A 21,532-nucleotide genomic window follows, 5' to 3' on the forward strand; every position below is an offset into this window, starting at 1 on the left:
TTCCCGACTTTATGTTAAATAGAGGATGTTTAAAAAGTGTCACATATTTGCCAAAGGAGGCAGTATTGGTCAAATGATCTTTTCGGAAACCGATACCTGTTGAGACACGTCTGTTACGTAGAAAGAATCATTACATGTAGTGTTGCATGTGGTTATCACTCATCCTGACACACCCATCAGCCCTCTTTCGCGGTGTCCTGATGGAAGGAAATCCAACGGAGGCAGGTCCGGTGGATGCGAAAACCATGCTACCGGACCTCCTTGACCAAATCCTTCCACATCGAACGTTTCAGTGAGAAACCATCAATCGGTTCGTAGAAAACTGGGCTTTGCCCCGTCGTGCATAAACCACAGTCTTCGTCTTTCTGCAAGATTACCGCTCTCCAATAGCGCTGATGATTCATCGTGCAGAAATCGGCGAAACACAGCATTTGTTTATCTGTCTGGTAACGTGTCTTGCCTTATGAATTCGTCGCTGACAGTTCCTGCCCGTACATCGATACTGAAGTGATCCTGATGCCTCACCTCCATGACTCCTCGAGGATCTGCGCCTGCCCACAGGTGTGTACTGTGCTAATTCATATAAGGTGAAAACAACCCATTTCCCAACAGGTACTGATTTCGGACCTATCATTATTAGGAACTTTTCTTCTACTTTATATATATACCATGACTGGCCATTAAAATTGCTACACCACGAAGATGACGTGCTACAGACGCGAAATTTAACCGACAGGAAGAAGATGCTGTGATATGCAAACGATTAGCTTTTCAGAACATTGACACAAGGTTGGCGCCGGTGGCGACACCTACGACGTGCTGACATGAGGAAAGTTTCCAACCGATTTCTCATACACAAACAGTAGTTGACCGGCGTTGCCTAGTGAAACGTTGTTGTGATGCCTCGTGTAAGGACGCGAAATGCGTATCATCACGTTTCCGACTTTGATAAAGATCGCATTGTAGCCTATCGCGATTGCGGTTTATCGTATCGCGACATAGCTGCTCGCGTTGGTCGAGATCCAATGACTGTTAGCAGAATATGGAATCGGTGGGATCAGGAGGGTAATACGGAACGCCGTGCTGGATCCCAAAGGCCTCGTATCACTTGCAGTCGAGATGACAGGCATCTTATGCGCACGGCTGTAACGGATCGTGCAGCCGCGTCTCGATCCCTGGGTCAGCAGATGGGGACATTTGCAAGACAACAACCATCTGCACGAACAGTTCGACGACGTTTGCAGCGGCATAGACTATCAGCTCGGAGACTATGGCTGCGGTTACTCTTGACGCTGCTTCATAGACAGGAGCGCCTGCGATGGTGTACTCAACGACGAACCTGGGTGCACGAATGGCAAAACGTCATTTTTTCGGATGAATCCAGGTTCTGTCTACAGCATCATGATGGTCGCATCCGTGTTTGACGACATCGCGGTGAACGCACATTGGAAGCGTGTATTCGTCATCGCCATACTGGCGTATTACCCAACGTGATGGTATGGGGTGCCATTGGTTACACGTCTCAGTCACCTCTTGTTGGCACTGACAGCACTTTGAACAGTGGACGTTACATTTCAGATGTGTTACGACCCGTGGCTCTACCCTTCATTCGATCCCTGCGAAACCCTACATTTCAGCAGGATAATACAGAAAATGTTCGACTGCTGCCCTGGCCAGCACATTCTCCAGATCTCTCACCAACTGAAAACGTCTGGTCAACGGTGGCCGAGCAACTGGTTTGTCACAATACGCCAGTCACTACTCTTGATGAACTGTGGTATGGTGTTGGAGCTGCATGGGCAACTGTACCTGTACACGCCATCCAAGCTCTGTTTGACTCAGTCCCCAGGCGTATCAAGGCCATTATTAGGGCGAGAGGTGGTTATTCTGGGTACTGATTTCTCAGGATCTATGCACCCAAATTGCGTGAAAATGTAATCACATGTCAGTTCTAGTATAATATATTTGTCCAATGAATACCCGTTTGTCATCTGCATTTCTTCGACCTAGTAACTGTACGAAAGTGGGCAGCGGTGAGACAACCCTACCTGCGGAGGCGTAGGTAGGAGTTCCATGGAGCGGGCATTGTGGAAGAAAGAGGTCCACGAAATCTAAGAACGCGAAATGTCAAACATAATAAAAGTACTGTAATTGTTAATTATGAAGTTGAAATCAGATCTGTGATGTATGTAGTACAGAGAGGCAGTATACAAGTTGGTAGCTGCCCTCATTTATCATGTATTGAGCTGTAATATATGAGAAAGTGAACTGAATCTGACTTCTTATTTATGTGATGGAGTGAATGAGAACGAGAAGTTAATTTTCAGCAGCTTTATCTGTAGCCTGTAAGGAGGCGAAGTCTGAACCAAGTTGAAGAAAGATGGCACACGGATTTGGGCATAGGCTAGTTGGAACCTGATTAATAACGCTTAAGAGCGGCTCAGTATTTAGTAAGCAACATTCACTATTTATAGAAGGAGTGGTCAAGTGGCAACCTATTTAAGTTTTTAGTGCATGAGGTGAAGTGTAACAAATCACCACGCAGCCCAAGCCAATCTCAAACACTTTAATGATAACCACAAGATCATTAATTATTTCCTCTAAGAAAAGATTGCTTAATTGAAGGAAAGAAAGGAAGACCAGCTCCTTAACGTCCCACTGACGATGTCAACGTAGTACACCTTCGGATTGGGAAAGGATGTGGGAGAAGACCGGATGTGTCCTTTTCAATGGAACCAGCCTGACATTTATCTAAAGCAATTTAGGAAAACCACGGGAAACCTACATCTGGGTAAGTGGGCAGGGGGTTTGAACCGCTCTCTATTGTGCCAATCACAGTGCCACTTCGATCGGTTTCGGTTCTCTGACTAACTGTTTATTACCGGAACAGATCTTATCAGTGGTAGAATACAAAACGCGAAGAAGTGAAGTCCGAAAAAAGAAGTACTAACAGCAACAGTTGAGAAAAGAATTCCATGGAGGGACAGGGTACAGCTACTATGGCATCGAGGAATAGTGAACCTTCCACTTGGAGGAGTAGTACAGATGAAAAATAGTAGGGCACACGAAGACCGAGTAGAAGCTGCAGATCAGATTATGGAGGATACTGGCAGTAATAGGCACAAAGATGTGAAAAGATTTACGCAAGGTGTGACAAAATGCAGCGTACAATTAGATCGGTCCAAGGGCTGCTAACTTAAAAAAAAAAAAAAGTTTCCATAGCTAAGTTGAAAAGCTTCCTTGCGACACACTCCTTTTATTCTGTAAAAGAGTTCCTCGCAGTAATTTATAAAGACTTGCACTGTGACGTATCATTTATTGTACAAACTATTCTATCTTTTCAAAATTTATGGGCCTCATATTTAGTTCAAATCAAACTCACTTGTTCTGAAACAACAATCTGTACTGAGCAAACAGGACATCTCGTATAAGGAGGCGGCTAGACTACAAATAACACATCCCTCATACACACACACACACACACACACACACACACACACACATACCAGCCCCCCCCCCCTCACACACACACACACACACACACACACACACACACACACAGGAAGCCATTGCTGTTCCTAAGTTCCTGCTTTGCTTCCCGTTGCGTTCTCACTTGTTGTCTCTAGGCAACACAATAACAAACTTCCTTGAGTCTGTAGTGACATCCGTTGTCACTGTTTCCTCAAGCTGTTGTCATCATTGTACTTGAACAGAATACATTTTTAAAATAATCATTTTTGGATTACATGATCACGTTTATAAATAGGTCATATTCATTGTCCACAAACTAATGACAAAAGTGAAACCTGATCACTTCTTTATATTTCTGATGTTTATATGCTTGCCCGACAGCCATGAGTGCTGTAGAGGAAAATAAGACAGGCTGCTAAGATAATTAAACACTCTAACATCATAATCAACGGAGAATATGGCAATAAACTGTCTATGCCTGTTGGTACAAACTGCCGTTTGCTGTTCTTTATCAATTATTTGGTTCAGAGGCATAAGCTGTTGCCATCCATACAACCATGCCCCACAGGCGCCTGGGCTGTGACTGTCCATTGTTTCAGTACAGGAATTTGTTTTCACGTGGCAACCGAAACAGGTAGGTGTATGGCGAAGACCATTTCCAAAAACCTGCAGTTCAGTCACCCAGAAGAGGGCAGCTACAAAGGCGACGTAAATGTTGTTTTCAGTATTTCAAAATGATGCGGCCTAATGCTAAAATGAAGTTTACTGAAGATGACTCTTGCCACAGAAGCTTATGCACTTATAGGATTGTGACAGGGTTAAGCGTCTTATCAGCTTCTAGAACATGTTTACTTTTAAGTGTTTTTACAAAATGACTGTTTTTACAGGTGTTACCTTTTCAAACTGAGCTCTTTAGCGACATTCCTCGTAAACTGTCAATCTGTTTTAAATATGATGCAGACTTGTCATTATCTAAATCGTGATGACTTATACATACATATTCTAAGGTGATGTTCTACGTATGCTTCAATATCAGTGAGCCAACGTATGTTACTGTGTGTTGCTTTCTAGTTAGAATCAAGTCTGTTTCATCTTTGTGTTATTGACGGCCTGGTGGTGGAGACTGAAACAGGCTGCTCAGTATATTCACTTATCAAAAGTGTGTGTGTGTGTTTTTCATCAGCACTTTCATAAAATATTTTATAACCCTTCGAGCACCACATATCGAAAATATGCATGAACATTCTAGCCAAATTTATAAATATGACACAACATATGATGAATATTCCGACAAAATATCTGCACATAAAAGCACACAATTTTCTGTAGAGATGAGAATACTGATACAAAAAAGAAATATAGTGTAATAAAGAACTTACAACTAAGCAACTGTTCCGTATAAGTAGAAAACACTCAGTTGAATAAAATAAATAATAAAAAGTGCTGTGAAAAGAATTTACATTAAGTTAAACATCATAAAAATCACAATAAACAATTGGCCTATTGCGCAAAAAGTGCTGTAAAAGAATGTCAGTCTCTTATTCAGGCACTGAACAAATAATTAAAAGGCTTAATTAGGGAAAAACGTGAAGCACTTATAAATATGGCAATGTTAGTGCTGCTCATGAATGAGAATTGGTTATAAGAAAGACAAATATGCAAAGCGCTGTTACTCATTCTGAATTAAACAGCATCTTTAGAGAAACAGTAAATCAAAAGACAAGGGTTGAAACGGGTGAAATGAATTGAAAAAGACTTTGAGGTTTTTTGATATACAGGGTGAAGCGAAATTCGCGCACTCGGGCTTCGCAGTGCGACTCCTCACATGACAGCGTTTCAAAAACGTCTGTCACAAAATTTCGTCCGACGAGTACATCCGGCAGAAGAAGGACATTAAAGAGTGGCAATCTGGCAACACTGTAACCCCATGTATGGTAACTACCTCTGTCAGCACGTAGTACTCTTGTTGTTCAGTTGGTGCAGTGGCTACAATTCTAGGTTAGTAGGCAGGAGGTCCAGGGTTCGATCCTGAGCTCGGAGAATTTCTTTTATTTGCTAATTTCATTCTGACATTTCATACTGTAATATACACCGTTTCTTAGGCCACACGTGTCCTAAATTTAGAACATTTCGTTAAGCTGAATGTAACAAATATGTGGTTAGACAAAGAAGAAATAGACAATTGAACCAAATGACCTGTCATTGGACAGAATAGCTACAAAAACAATATCAGTTTCGAGATGCTAAAATTAATAGCACAGTAAAATAACACAACATCTAATTTTCATTTATACTACATGTAATACGAGCGCTCAGATGTTGCACATTAGCAATCAGTGACAATTAATGACGACATGACCTTCACAACAGAATACTTTGTGCTCAGAACAACAGATGCTCAAAGCGACCTCCCTGCACGTCCAAACATTGCGCGACCCGCCGGATGATTCAACTTTGGACTTTTCACAGCAAAGCTGCGCACACAGTTACAAGAGTAGCATGAACACACACTACCAATTCTTTCACATTCCTCGGCAGAGTAGAGTACACGTGCTCCTTCAGGTGTCCCCACAGGAAGAAATTCAGGGGATTTAGGTCAGATGAACGTGGTGGCCATACAACATGTCCGAGCCATTTCCCTGGAAATGTTCTGTCCAAAAATTCCAGAGTGTGGGGGTCCTCTGCTGAACATGTAGCGGAACATCATCGAGCGCATCAGGCAGATAGTTTGAGAGGAATGCATAACACGTTCGTGCAGTCAACCGGTCAGGCAACATGTAGGGGCCCATACACCTGTCACGCAATATTCCGGCCCAAACGTTGATACCAAAATGAACTCGATAACCATGGCCGCGGGTGACGTGCGGGTTAACCTCACACCAACGTTGGGCATCGTGCATATTGATGACACCCTCACGAGTGAATGCTGCTTCATCTGACCATATTACAGTGTTCACGAAGTCATCGTTGGGTTCCTGTTGTTGTTGGAACTATTCGCAGAATTGCATCCACTGATGGCGATCTGCAGGATGCATTGGTTGTGTGAAAGCTTAATGATAAGGTTGCGTTTGCGAGACATGCAGCTGCCTTGCTACGCTACGTATATTTCCATGAGGTTCTCAGTGTACGACCTCCAGAATAGCTTCCTCAGTAGCTGGAGTACGACGAGTTCGTGGACGACCTCTGTCACGCGATGGTGGAAGGAGAGAACCTGACTCCCGGAAGCACAGCTCCAGATGACAAAACACATTTTTATCTGGATGGTGTTGGTATCTAGCAGCATATTTGTGAGCAGCAACACCAGCCCAGTTATCAGATGTACCAAGGATCAGAAGCATATCCACATAGTCATCGTTTGTGAATGTCATACGTGTGCCACACTGGTTTAGAGGTTTACAATGAGAAAATTCGTTACTAGTACTCATGTGCATTGGAGTCTGTCATGGGCACATTACTCCTCTCGCAACTAGTCCCTATCTGGTGGACAGCACATACAGTATAAACACATCAGTCATGCGCGCTGTTCCACCTAACGCGAATTATCCTTCATATAGATATTGTTCTGCATGATTCATCCCAACACCGGTAATTGTGAAATGTACGGTTTCGAATTACGCTGTTTCCCTAACGGTGATAGACATTATGTTTCCACGGTCCCATAGATAGAATAATAACAATAACAATGCATTGAGATACGTACTCAACAGCATGTGGTTACCAGACTCATTGTTGAAAGGCATAATTAGTGGGACCATTGTTATAACACATACAAATAGTAACCGAGTTTGGAGATTATTTCCAAAGCACATTGCTAGTCCTACTGGTTACGTAAGGCCCTAACGAAATGTAATGGACCTGAACGAGGCAAGAATAACATTGATGCTAATCTATTATACCACTGGAGGAAGGTACAAAGAAGACAGGTTTTGCATCTAGAAGATGAAGTGGTGTGAATAAATTTATGCCCACGACATGGGGAGGGCTTCTTTCAAAGCTGACTAATCTTACATTTCTACGATTGTTGTATGTAAAAGCAAATGGTTTCTAGAGGACCCGCCGTTGACGATTAATGTGCCAGATACCGTACCACCTGGACTACATCTACCATATAAAAGACATATACCTCAACCCAGGATCGAACCGTCGACCTCCTGCATGCTAACCCAAAACTCTATGCGCTGCACTAACTGTACAGCACAATTAGTAAATGCTGGCAGAGGCACTTACCATACATGTGGTTACAGAGTTGCCAGATTTCCAATCTTTAACGTCCATTTTCTGCAGGATGTACTTGCTGGACGAAATTTTGTGAGGCATTTTTTCATTGCTGGCATGTGAGGAGGCGCGCTGCGAAACCCGAGCTCGCGAATTTTGCTTCACCCTGTATATGTGTGTGTGTATACGTTTGTGTATGTGTGTGAACCATTACTGTTAGTATTTACAGATCACTAACACATAACTTTCTTTGTTTATAGAAAATTTAGATGTCTGTAGAAATTAACTTCAGATTTAATCAAAATGCACAAACATGTTTCATTACATATAACAAACTAAATGTACTAAAATGGAGACCCTGGTTAACTTATTGATGTCTTGTAATCTACCACAAACAGCACAAAAGACTGTCAGACATGGACCAAAGGTAAAATATTTGACCACTTATTAACTGATAAACAGATATAATGAGATGGTAGGCACTGATTCCTATTATTGTACAGCAACTACATTTGTGGTTAAAATGTGGTGAATACTTGTTACAGGACAAATGACAGCTCTGTAACAAGAAGAGTCTTTAATGACAACAACACCAGGTCTTTCAGTTGTTCACTAAAAACGACAGCTAGGGAATGGTGCCCCAAGATAATGTCAAGAAAACAATCAATTCATTTTTCTGCAATTATACATATTGTATGGCTGTTGCATTCCTAGTGAAGGAAATAAAAAGTAAAGTCAAATACACAATTAACACAGGTTATAAGGTCATCATCTAAGTCAACTAGACAGCCTAGTATACAAGCAAAGCAAAATACAGCCTTGAAACAATGTACTAGAAGCTACAGGAAGAAGATAACTGGGAAGTTACAGTACCTAAACAAAGATATAACATTACTCAACTGATCATATAGCGTAGTTCAGTAAAACTTCAGGACAGAGAGGCCACGGTTAATATATAAAACTATTCCCTAACGTTAGTACTCCGTGAGAGAAGAGGACATTTGTCTTCTGCAATGATGTCTTCCACAATCCCAGATGAAATGATAGAAGAAAGATTTATATATAAACCATGGCCTCTCAGCCCAGAACTTAACCGAAGATGATTTAGTTATCAAACAGTGAAGTGACTAAATTTTGAAACAATATAGGCAGAAATAAAATAAATCACAATTAATTCACTATAAAAAGTGTAGGAACAACAGCTGAAGATCCTATACATATTGTTAAAATACTTCATGAAATTAATAAAATATAGAAAAAATTAAGTAAAAAATATATAATGTGTGCTACACAGAAAATTTAAGAAAGTAAAATGGCAATGTGTCATGCAAAATATATAACAGTCTTATATCTGGAAGTTAACATTTCTATTTAGTCAACTTTACAAAAAAATTAATGTTGGATTAAAAATTAGGTGAAGCTTATTTTCTAATTTTAAAATGTATAGTAGTAGTAGTAGTAGTAGTAGTAACAAGAATTTATTTCTCAGTCCATACAGTGATACAGTCACTGTGACTATCATATGCCATATATTTATAAGATTATTAAAAAAGCTATAAATTTATGAATGCAACTGACATTTGAAAGGTTTGTGCTACTAAGAGATTCACTGTGTACTGACAAGATCAAGAAGAAAGTCAGTTTGTATCGATGTAAAGCGTCAACACCAGTATTAAATTACATACTTTATAAGATTTGAGTCATATCCTGTAACAAAACATTCTGAAATACTATCAGAATATAAAAAATTAAGTTACAGATATGTGGTAAAATTTGTGTTAATATCTCCACTAAAATAAAGTAAAATGTGAAGTAAACTGGAAATTTTATTTAAATGTCTGAAGTCTAACATAACCCCTCTGAATTTTTCTCTTCTGTCTGGTGCGTGCTTATCAATAACAAAAGATAAGTGTGTATATTGACTATGTTGTATGAAAGGTAACGACAGTGATTGTTCTCTCACCTTAGATTCTATGGAAATCAGGGCCACGCAAATATAATCTCATGAGTATCAAGTGTTTAGTTCATCACACAAGAGAAATTAGATAAACTTGCTTCTTATGGTTTTATAGAACTGATAAAATGCAATAAAAGCTTTTTCATAGAATATATTAATTTTGTATTATGCTACAAGGAATAATTATATGTAAATATGTAAATGATTGTAGGATATGTAATGGAGTATGCAAAAAATAACACATAAGACTAACCCTGTTTTGTCAGCATAACCAATATAACCTATTGTGTGTGACTGATCAAATGCCCTTAAACAGATATAGAGCTCATAGCAGCTGAACTGGAATACACAATATATGTTCTGAGATGGATATCCCATGCTGATTGAAAGGATTCACCATATTTTGAACGCCATTTATGTAACTGATAGGCAGTCTAATCATAGGAAATAGTATGTTTTACAACTGTTTACCAGTATGAATAGCTTGCGTGAGTCCAAGTTTGGAGCTATGCTTCACTGATTATCAGTGTACCACTTTGGAGCTATGCTTTATCAGTGTACCACTACCATCAACATGAATCCAAGTCATATTTGACATTGTTAATGCTGTGCAGAATAACATGAACTGTATTCAGTATAGTTTCTTTTCCTTGTCTTTTATTTCTTTATTGAGTTGACAATTTGAGTTTCTAGACAGTCCAGAATTGTGAGTGATGGTTCTGAGATTGTATGTCTGGAGATTTTTCTATGAAAGAGTGAGTCATGTACTTTAAGAAAAAGAGATAACTAGAAATGTGAAATGAATGAAATTTATACTAGCGAAAAGTAAGAAAAATATTTGGAGGACACATGCATGAAGTGGGTAAGTGGTGGAAAAAATTAATAACTATTAATTTGCGGAGTTATCTTCCAGTTGAGTATTAGCAAGTTATTTGCATCTTTCTGCTGGTAGCATTGTGAGAGGTGAGTGTATATTGAATAGCAGATACATGTTTGAACATGTTTTGTAAATAAGTACAGAGGTGTGAAGAGATTGGCTCGGAGTGAGACGAACTTCAGACAGGTATTAAGGCAGCCGAAAGACTGCCGACTACGTATTAAAAAAATTTCGCAACAATTCGCGATTTCGTTCTAATCCATTCTTCTACACAAAGTATATCATTTCCTTTATTCTGTTATTTTGTACATATTTACTGGAAAAAAGACTTTCGTTCTAAGACCAAAATTACAAACTTATAAACTGTGTAAAGCAAGTCAGCAATGTGTTTCAGCAGATTCGCATGCGTATTATTTGCAAAGCTTCAGATCGAGACGTTCTCGTCTGAATGAGTCAGTCATCTCAGAACGTGTTTATATATGCGACACGTTATCATATGATAGTCTATTGTTTCAGTAACCTTCGCCTCCAGTAACATTAGATGTCGCAAACACGTATGTAACGCAATGGTCTCGGCGAGGCCGTTCAGCTGTTGCGTGACGCAATTGCTAGTAGTCTAAGTAATCTAACAAAACAAACACTACCACTTAACGTGCACTTAGTCGCTTGAAAAAACTGGTAACGAAATTCACGTTCAAGCCGTCGAGGTGACGTCAAATAAAAACGTTTCAATAGACTGCGAGCCACTACAATTTTATTTAGTTTATGACGCTACTACACAATTGATATACCAAATAACTAGGACGGAAAGAAACGTGATAAAATTGTCTGTGGTCTTTCTGAGTATGATTAAAAGATCGATAAATCGCTGGCAGTGATGTGCATTTTGTAGGCTTAATCAATGTCTCTGAAATAATAGCAGTGGCGCTTATTTTTTTAAGGGAATCTAGTCGGTCGGCTTACAAGAGGTTGGTTGACGACGCTATTGAAAACAGCCTCTGCGAAAGCATTCAGCCGAGAAAGATGCAGCAAAATATATGCATGGCAGAGTGGCTTTTCGTCAGCTATGAACCACGACTTTAGGTAGCGAAAAAGCGAAAAAAGGAAACAAAGTAACCTGGAACAGAAAGACAGGTAATGTAACTGAAGAGGAAGAAAATCTCTTCAGTAACTAAACCATTCAGATCAAGACCTGCAATTTTCAGGTGGCTTTCTTCCCACGTGATGAAGGCGGTGATGCAAATCTTTGAAAGGTACAGTACTTCTTCCAAATTTTCGCGGCTTAATCATTAGTAAGGTGACTGCTGCTATGAAAAGCCTTGAAAAGAAGACTTCTCCAAACGAATCTACTTTCTTCGCCAGCCTGTTGTTCGCCTAACAGATAATGTTTCAGAAAGATAGTCGTATGACATTGTTGAACGAGTTGCTGAGTTACCATATTTGAAAGAACCTGTTCACTGGTTCATCGCTGCAGAGTGTTAGCAATGCACTGTGGCCTTTCGCGAGAGCTTTTGGTCCAAGAAGGGTTGTTGGTTTTTATACAGAGAGTTGCTGGTATTTTGCTTGCATTTTCCAAATAAGAAAACTATACAATATTTGTATAGTTCTTATGGAAAACTCCCTTGTTGAAGCGTGATCAGTCAGAGTACACTTGAAAAGGAAAAAAGAAAAGAAATAGATTGCTATAGAGACATGAATATTAAAATAAAATTAAAATTATCATCACACCTGAAGGATTGGCATAGCAGCTCCAACCACTTAATATCAGCATTAATATATATTTCAAAGCACTCGCAACAAGCAAAGAATACATGGGGAAATTTTGACACCAGGAGAAGTTTGAAGAAACCAGCTATAAGAAAAGTTATATCTGGACGAAAAGGTCTGGTATAGTATTAAAACTGGAACCGTGGTCAAGACATTAGGGAAGAATGACAACTCAAATGCTGTGATGGAACAAAACTATATGTGAAGAGTGTGATTCGTCACCAGACGGATTAAGGCAAATTGAGAGATGGGAGCCCACCCAGTTAGCCGTGCGGTCAAACGCACCGCTTTCCGGACTGGGAAGGAGCGCTTGGTCCCCAGCACGAATCCGCCTGGCGGACTTTTGTCGAGATCCGGTGAGCCTGCCAGTCTGTGGACGGTTTTTAGGCGGTTTTCCATCTGCCCTGGCGAATGCGGGCTGGTTCCCCTTATTCCGCCTCAGCTACACTATGTCGGAGATTGCTGCGCAAACAAGTTCTCCACATACGCGTACACCACCATTACTCTACCACGCAAACATAAGGGTTACGCCCGTCTGTCGTCTGGTGTGAGACGTTCCCTGGGGGGGGGGGGGAGGAGGAGGGGGGAGGGGGTAGGGAGGGGAGGGGGAGTCCACCGGGGGCCGAACCACACAATAACCCTGAAAGAGTGGTTTGGTGTGGGGCGGTGGAAGGACGAAGTGGACTGCGGTAGCCGTCGTGGGGTTGTGGACCACTGCGGCTGCGGCGGGGACGGAGCCTCTCCGTCTTTTCTAGGCCCCGGTTAACTTACAACAAAATACAATACAAGGGATGGAAGCTTTGAGTATGATAACGAGTTGTATGAAAGTTACCATAAATAAAAGTTGAGTTGTACCATTTTATGAAATATACAAATTTCTGGTCTAAAAATTACGATTAGCCTCATAAGGGAAAAGGGAGGAGAATTTGCTTTAAATGTCCCGCTGACAAAATTTAGGTGACGAATTGGAATTTGAACCGCCGCCCTCTCGAGTGCGATTCCAATGCCTTATCTCTGCATTACCTGTCTCAGGTGTTGGTCTCATACGTAAGTATCGTCCTGTCTTTGGGGATGTACGATATTTTTATGAAGGAGACTGACTAGCTCGTGTGCATTGTGTATTATGTATCCACTCTTCCTGGCATATAATCTTCTCGAGCAGCACCGAGGAAGCCGTGGACCTTAAGGTTTCCACTGGAAATGTCCAGGAAACTGGAACAAAAATCTAGTGACCACAAAAGTTTGTTAAGTGACTGCATGGCGGTAAAGAACGATTCAGTGAAGAAGTCTACAGTTAGTTGAAGACAACCATATTCCGATTATGAAATTTCTACCACCATTGTGACTCCAATTTATTTTCTCCTGATCGGATATTACCTCCCTAGCGTAAGTTAGCGACATGAACTTTAGCGTGCTTCGACGTCTGTGGCCATATTATTTTTTTAATACTGTCTCTGCAGAAAGAAACCAAGCCATTATAGCATCAACATATATTACTGCAATTACCTTTAAAAATGGTTTACCACATTCATTTCTATTTGTACAATTGAATTGGTGAGTTGATAAAGAAGAAACGCCCACATCATTTCAATTCAACTTTGAAATGGAAGTTCTGACTTCAAGCGAATACAGCGTGGCTGTGCGGTGTAGTTAGATTACAATTCCAAAAATTCAAAACTGTCGGTCCTAGGATATTTTGTGACACTTACCGCTTCTTCCGCTTCAAGATATGATCTGTAACGTGAAAAACGGTAGCTTCTCCGTGGTTTGCAGTCCACTCTCCTTGTAACAGGCAAAATAGCTAAGCAGGTCTAAGGCTTGTGTCTAGTCACTCGTTGATCATTCCAGTGTTGCAGTAGAAGATAGCAAAACGAAAGCTGAAATTTTAAACTTCCTTTTAAGAAATCGTTCACATAGGAGAATAGTACACAAGTACTGTCGTTTGTGTGGAGGACATGATAATAAACATCCCTGGCGTAGGAAAACAACTCAAACAGTAGAAAGCAAATATGCCGCCAGGTCCAGATGGAATACAAGTCGGAGTCAGTTTTATGAAGAGTACTGAAAGCATTTCGTTACTTACTTAGCATGCATTTCTCGTGGGGCTCTACTAGTGCAAAGTCCCAAGCGACTGGAAAAAAACGCAGGTGACTCATGTACGAGGGCCGTTCAGAAAGTAACCTCCGGTTGATTTAAAAAAATACACCAAGTTAAATAAAAATATTTTAATATATACATCTTACAACTACATCTTTGCACTATTTTTCTACATAGTCTCCATAGCGATTGAGGCACTTATCGTATCTCTTCACAAGCTTTGAAATTCCCTCTGCATAAAAATCACCCGCTTGTGCCTGGAGCCAGCCTGTGACCGCATCTTTGAGCTCTTCGTCGTCATCAAACCGCTGTGACCCGACCCATTTCTTGAAATGCATGAAGAGGTGATAATCACTTGGCGCCAGGTCTGGGCTGTAAGGTGGATGGTTGATAACGTCCCACTTGAAGGACTCAGGAAGGGCCGTTGTTCTGCGAGCAGAGTGAGGACGGGCGGTATCGTGCAAAAAAACGATACCGGAAGTCAGCATACCACGGCGTTTGTTCTGTATAGCCCGTCGTAACTTTTTTATTGTTTCACAGTACACGTCTTGATTAATGGTCGTACCACGTTCCATGAATTCAACCAACAACACCCCTTTGGCATCCCAAAACACCGTTGCCATCAGTTTCTGGCAGAAAAATCTTGCGAGGCTTTTCTTGGTTTGGTAGGCGAATTTGAATGTGCCCACATCTTTGTTTGTTCTTTCGTCTCTGGGTTCACGTACTTAATCCAGGTTTCGTCACCGGTCACGATTCTGTTTAACAATGGTTCTCCTTCGTCCTCATAACGTGACAGAAAGTCTAATGCAGAGGCCATTCTTTGAGTTTTGTGGTGGTCGGTAAGAATTTTGGGCACCCATCGTGCACAGAACTTACGGTAACCCAATCTTGCTGTCACTATCTCGTACAAGAGAGTCTTAGAAATCTGTGGAAAACCAGTAGACAACTCCGACATTGAGAAACGTCGATTTTCACGAACTTTTGCATCAACTGTCTGAACGAGTTCGTCAGTCACCAATGATGGTCTACCACTCCTCTCTTCATCATGAACGTTTTCTCGTCCACTTTTAAATAAACGTACCCATTCACGGACGACTCCTTCACTCATAACTCTTGGTCCGTACACGGCACAAAGCTCACGATGAATAGCTGCTGCAGAATATCCTTTGGCTGTAAAAAACCTTATGACAGCACGCACTTCACATTTGGCGGGGTTTTCTATTGCAGCACACATTTCAAACTGCCACAAAAACTAAACTAGCGCAGGTACGACGTTCACTCGACCACGGCTTGATGCCGACTGACCTGTTGAGTGCGTGAACGCACAGATGGCGTCGCTACTCCCCCCACAACCCGCACTGTGACCAATCGGAGGTTACTTTCTGAACCGCCCTCGTATATAAGAAGGGTAAGAGATCTGACTCACTTAATTACAGACCACTAACCGTAACATCAGTTTGCTACAGAATTCTTGAACATATATTGTAAGTTAGAATGTAATAAATTTCCTTGAGGTGGAAAAGCTTTTGTCCACGAATCAGCACGGTTTTAAAAAGCATCGCTCGTGCTAAACTCAGCTTGCCCTTTCCTCACACGATATCCTGCGAACTGTCGATAACGATCAACGGGAAGATTCCATATTCGTAGATTTCCGAAAAGTATTTGGCACGGTGCCCCACTGTAGGCTGCTAATGAAAGGTACGAGCATAAGTAATAGGTTTCCAGATATGTGAGTGCCTCGAAGACTTGATAGCACCACTCTTATTCTCTGTGTCAGGGGTATGCAGCTTTTCAGCTTACCTGTGCCACATGGCAAGAAGACGTATATTTTTGCTCCGAACATAATATACTTAAAAGTAACCGCTGATATTGAAGTATTTTAAAATTTATTAATCTATGGTTCTTTGTTCTGAAAAAGGAAGACGCAATTAATTTGACGTTTTGTATATGAGATTTCATTAATAATTTCATATATAATTAATTAAAAATCACAGAATTAATGTGATATTTGACTATGAATTTGGGAAAGAAATATTTCAATATTTTATTCGATCGAAGTGGTTGCAATTCTCACAGCGTCCTAAAGGTGTTCATCTGAGATTTTGGTGACAGTTTTACTCTTTGCGTGCTTTATTGTTGAGAACAACTATTCAGAGACGTACATGCCCCCAAACACTCGTATAACGCATGACTGTTGACCAATGGATATTTGTCTCTGGGCAGGTATGATTTGTAAAAGTCCAACAAACATACATTACCAAATTTTCTTATAGTTTGATGCCAGACGCCAACTCTGTGCATCTGGCGATGGAAATGCTATCGTATACAACCATTCACTTGAAGAAAGGTCTGTTCCTACAGACTGGAAAGTAGCACAGGTCACACCAATATTCAAGAAAGGAAATAGGAGTAACCCATTGAATTGCAGACCCATATCACTGACCTCAATTTGCAGTAGGAGTTTGGAGCATGTACTGTAGTCGAACAATATGAATCACCTTAAAGAAAATGACCTACTGATACATAACCAACACGGATTCAGAAAATATCGTTCTTGTGCAACACAGCTAGCTCTTTACTCCCATGAAGTAATGAGTGCTGTCGATTCCATATTCCTAGATTTCCAGAAGGGTTTTGGTACCGTTCCTCACTAGCGACTATTAATCAAATTGCGTGCATATGGAGTATCGTCTCAGTCGTGTGACTGGATTCGTGATTTCTTCTCAGAGAGGTTACAGTTCGTAGTGATAGACGGTAAATCATGGAGTAGAACAGAAGTGATATCTGGCGTTCCGCAAGGTAATGTCATAGGCCCTCTGCTGTTCCTCATTTACATAAATGATCTAGGTGATAATCTGAGCAGGGCACGTGTCTATATTGTTTGTAGAGGGTGTCACATAAGCACAATAATTGTGATTATTTTTCTAAAACCCTGAAATCGATTTTCAAATTCTTGCATCGAATCAAAAAGATGTGCTTTCCACAACATCATTCGGAAGAAAGGGAAGAGGGAAAGGAGGTATGCGTGATTGCAACTCTGACAATGGTAACTCGACAATACCCTATAAATGTATTAGAATGTTCAGCTGTGTTTAAAATGCTACCTGCATGCTTTAATCGTTATACACCGAACATTAATAATATGTAAGTCATGCTGCATAGGAAGCTAGTCCGTGGTCTGTCGAATGAAGAAAATGAACTGAATTAAAGCTAACGTCTTCTTGGCTGGCGTGCTAGGTGTCATGCCTGGAGTATTATTAGGAAACTGCTGAATACTTTTTAGCTGCTAAGTTCAGTGTATGCTGCCGTAATACTCTAATTTTTTTCTCGGTCGCCGTATTTTGCCTCATTCTGTATTATTTTAGGGCCTTACTGTAAATAACAGGCCTATGAGGCGTCACTGAAATTATGGGTAGCGGCTGACCTTCACTTGTGGTCTATCTTCAGTCACACGCTGGAAATAATGCAACACCATCTACTGTTAGTTCACAGTGGTTGACGGTAGTCCCAAGACGATGCCTTCCGACATCTCCCGAGAAGAACTGACCAGAGACTGGCACCAAGTTGTTGCAGCCAGACCTTATAAAGAACTTTACTGTGAGCAGGGCGTGAGGGACAGAAGCATGATGACCGCTGCGGGGCAACGAAGGACAAGGGAAGTGGCTTCCGCCTTCACGTGCGGTACTAAGACGTTTTGATTTGTACCGATCATCTGCTATGGTAGAAATTGCACACTAAAATAAAGAGCCGGCCGTTGTGGCCAAGCGGTTCTAGGCGCTTCACTCAGGAACCGCGCTGCTGCTGCAGTCACAGGTTCCAGTCCTGTCTCGGGCATGGATGTTTGTGATGTCCTAAGGTTAGTAAGGTTTAAGTAGTTCTAAGTCTAAGGGGACTGATGACCTCAGATGTTAAGTCCCATAATGCTCAGATACATTTGAACCATTTAAAATAAAGAGCTTTCGTGAATGCTCATTATAGAGTCGTTCATGTTCAAATGTGGTTCTTATTTCTAGCAATGGATATGATATCAAATTGAACCCGTTATAACAGAATTACGATACTTTTTGATAGCAAACATAGGGAGTAATTGTAATCCATCTGAAGATTTCTAACTTATACCGACTTTTAGTGATCATAACTACGGTGGAAAAGGTCCTTTATCACAATTGTATAGAAATAACATAGAATTTCGATATATTCCCATGTTATGTTATGTTAAATGCTGACCTAGAAACGACGGAGAGTCTCCGTCCCCGCCTCAGCCGCAGTGGTCCACAACTCCACGACGACTACCGCAGTCCACTTCACCCCTCCACCGCCCCACACCGAACCCAGGGTTATCGTGCTGTTCGGCCCCCGGTGGAACCCCCAGGGAACGTCTCACACCAGACGAGTGTAACCCCTATGTTTGCGTGGTAGAGTAATGGTGGTGTACGCGTACGTGGAGAAATTGTTCGCGCAGCAATCGCCGACATAGTGTATCAGAGGCGGAAAAAGGGGAACCAGCCCGCATTCGCCGAGGCAGATGGAAAACCGCCTAAAACCCATCCACAGACTGGCCGGCTCACTGGACCTCGACACTAATTCGCCGGACGAAGTCGTGCCGGGGAGCAGGCGCTCCTTCCCGCCTGGAAAGCCGTGCGTTAGACCGCACGGCCAACCGGGCGGGCCTGTATTACCATACATTAATTTCATTATACGTCTACAAATTTTTGGGTTTGCAGGAAATCACCAGAGGAACGTGGATGCTGTAGTGGAGGCTGTGGCGCGGGGCACAGGGCAGCCCACGGCTGCACAGAGACGCTGCGGCAGTCTGTAAACATTTCGTTTTCCTCCACCTCAGGCGGTACAGGTGTCCGTCGTCCCGCCCACGCTCACGCGACGGTTTGGTCGCTCTGCTTTGCTGAGGCCGCGCAGTCCCGTTGCCCGTGGCGCGGTTGCGACAGCTACGGCAAGGCCGACCGTCGGCCTCCGATGACAAGGACAAGTGGCACTTAACGCCACACCGACCCCTTCCCGCGACGGCGGAAGCCAGATGCTGAAGGATGGATACCTTCTGCAGCAGCCGGGATGCGACCCTCCTTTGTCTTCGTGCTGCTGGAAGACCTCGTCTGGCCAGCTGCTGGCTGGTTCCGAGTTTCTTGCGACCGCAGAGGGCCGAACCGTGGCCCCGCCACATATTGGAACACCGAACGAGGTGGCGCAGTGTTTGGCACACTGGAATCGCATTCGGCCATCCTGATTTACGTTTTCCAGTGATTTCCCTAAATCGTTTCGGGAAAATGCTGGGATGGTTGCTCTGAAAGGGCACAGGCGACTTCCTTCCCATCCTCCCCTAATCCGAACCGATGACCTTGCTGTTTCGTCCATCCCCCCCCCCCCCCCAATCTAGAGTGGAAATGTGGTCTTCCGTCGGAAGCTTCGTGTGTCCACCCGTTCAGCAAGCACAACACCGTCGTCCAAGAGACACTAAAGAGACTTCTATTACTTGACTACCCAGATGGCGGTTTGCGGCAAGAGTTCCCCGCAGTCCTGCTCAGCACGCCGCTTCCGCAACTCCTCCGCCCATGTTTCCCCGACGTTCTTTGTCACTTGTTGTTGCACAAAGTTATTATCAACAAGCCCGCGCCTGACTTACGCGTACGGCTACAATCAACTGCCGCAAATTCACGCTAAAACTACCCGGGCGGCAATGTTAAGGGCGGGACGAACAAATGAGAGAACAGCTTCGTGTGGCAGGAGTTTCAAATTGAAAATATTCAATTTATCATAACTTTACATAAACGGACTTGTTTTTTGCTATCGTGTTATAGATGCTCACTTCTTGAGCCGCAGTCGCAATGATACTTGCTTTGGGGTGCATGCTGCCCGCTCTACATACAGTATATAAATGATCTCCCGGACAGGGTATGCAACAATCCGTGATTGTTTCCTGCTGATGGTGTGGGGTGCGGGAAGATGTCGTTGAGTGAGTATAGGAGGACACAAGATGACTCAGACAAAATTTGTAATCGGTGTGATGGATGGTAGCTACTAGCTCTAAATGCAGAAATGTGTAGGCTAATGGAGACGAGTAAGAACAACAAACAGTTCGAATACAGCGTTAGTAATGTTGAATTCTGCCTTGACGTCAAATATGTGGGGTATGGGAAGCCTGCCTTCTCGGATCGCTAGATAACATTCAAACAAATCGTATTAATTGACAATAACACAGAAGTATCGCAAGCAAAGGGCGACATACAAAATAAACAATGTTCTTCAGTATATACAATTCCTAAGTCGCTAGTCTTGAAGTGCCTAATCTTGACGCTTACATTCTCTTCTCATAGAGGCCGCTGCCGTTGTGTTGTCACCCTGGATAGGGGTCGGCCAGCGTGCAACTGGCTGACTTCTTCACAGTCCTTCCTGCTCTCTCGTTTCCGACTGGCATGCCGGCACTTGACTTTACGCAGAAAAAAGTAATCTGCTGGTTAATAGTCATGTCAATTAAATATGTAGGTATAACGTTGCAAAGCAATGTGAAATGGAAGGAGTGTGTGAGAATTATGGTACGAAAGGTGAATGGTCGACTTCAGTTTCTTGGGAAAATTTTAGGAAAGAGTAGTTCACCTGTGAAGAAGGCTAGAGTGGCCCATTCTTGAGTATTGCTGAAATGTTTGGGATCCACACCAGATCGGATTAAACGAAGGCATCGATGCAATTCAGTGACGGGCTGCTAGATTTGTTACTGGTAGGTCCGAACAAGACACAAGTATTACAGAAATGCTTCGTGAACTCCAATATGAATCCCTGGAGGGAAGGCAATGTTCTTTTCAAGGAACACTACTTGGAAAATTTAGGGAAGCGGCATCCAAAGCTGACTGCAGAACAATTCTAATGCCTCAAAGTACATTTCTCGTAAGGACCACAAAGATAAAATAATAGGAATTACAACTCATACCCAGACATATAGACAGTCGTTTTTCCCTCGCTCCATTTGCGAGTGGATGAGGAACGAAAAATGACTAGTAGTGAGTTAGCATACCCTCTGCCACGCAACATGCGGCGGCTTGCAGAATATGTATGTGGGTGTAGAGAAGCGGAGGAGATGGACAAAGAGAGGAGAGAGAAGGAGATGGGAAAAGAGAGGTCAGAAAAGGAGATGGAGA

The sequence above is a fragment of the Schistocerca piceifrons genome, chromosome 3, assembly GCF_021461385.2.
Source record: "Schistocerca piceifrons isolate TAMUIC-IGC-003096 chromosome 3, iqSchPice1.1, whole genome shotgun sequence".
NCBI lineage: Eukaryota > Metazoa > Arthropoda > Insecta > Orthoptera > Acrididae > Schistocerca > Schistocerca piceifrons.